This window comes from Cebus imitator, unplaced genomic scaffold (assembly GCF_001604975.1).
Source record: "Cebus imitator isolate Cc_AM_T3 unplaced genomic scaffold, Cebus_imitator-1.0 Scaffold524, whole genome shotgun sequence".
Lineage (NCBI taxonomy): Eukaryota > Metazoa > Chordata > Mammalia > Primates > Cebidae > Cebus > Cebus imitator.
Genome location: NW_016107839.1, coordinates 1,335,839 through 1,336,814, shown reverse-complemented (window position 1 = coordinate 1,336,814; position 976 = coordinate 1,335,839).

The following is a 976-nucleotide window of genomic DNA, read 5'->3' as shown; positions in this document are numbered from 1 at the left end:
GCGGTGAGCCGAGATCGCGCCATTGCACTCCAGCCTGGGTAACAAGAGCGAAACTCCGTCTCAAAAATAAATAAATAAATAAATAAATAAATGATCCATGGTGGAGAGAAAAGAAGGATGGGGAAAATCCCGTGTGCTGCTCCCCCTGGGGATGATGTCTGAAGTCCTCCCCACCATGGGCCCACCATTCCCATCTCACAGATTCTGAGAAGTATTTTAATTTTTTTGCAGAGATGGGGGTCTCACTATGTTGTTCAGGCTGGCCTCAAATTCCAGGGCTCAAGCTACCCTCCTATCTGGGCATCCCAACATGCTGGGCTGTAGGTGGGAGCCACTGTGCCCAGCCAGCCCTGATTCTGTTCATCAGAACCTGCCCTCAGTGAACAATTTGGGAATAGGCATTTGATCCAGGCTCTGCCAACCGAAGGCAACCTTGAGACTTGGCTAGAGTGATGAGGAATTTTAGGAGGCGCCCACTGAGCCACTGGGTTGAGTGTGGGTTCCCTGGAAGCGTAATAGGGGAGGCTGGTGAGGAGAGAGGCCATCAGAGAAGAAAGGAGAAGCCAGAAGCAGACACCAGACATTGTTCAGGCAGCTGGATCACACCACACCTGAAGGCGGCCATCCCTGAGCTTTCTATACATTTTCGTGATTCCAGCTCCACCCAGTTTGTCTTGGTTTCCCTGTCCCTTGTAGCCAGTCTTCCCAGCTGCCTGTGCGTTTGCCTTTCCAACATTCTGCTCGTCCGGGCGTCAAGCCCCGGAGGCCACAGGGACAGAGACAAGAGTGTCAAGTGACCTTCCTCCCACACCCATCAGAGCTTCTCTCCAGTTTGGAGGAGGAGGAGGAGAAGGGAGGGGTGGGAGGATGAGGAAGTGGGTTGTTTACACACTGGCTTCCAACTAGGATTGTGAAACAAGCAGGAGGGACTCCGGGTCTGGGGAAGTTGGGGCTGGGGGGCTGGGGTGGGTGCAGC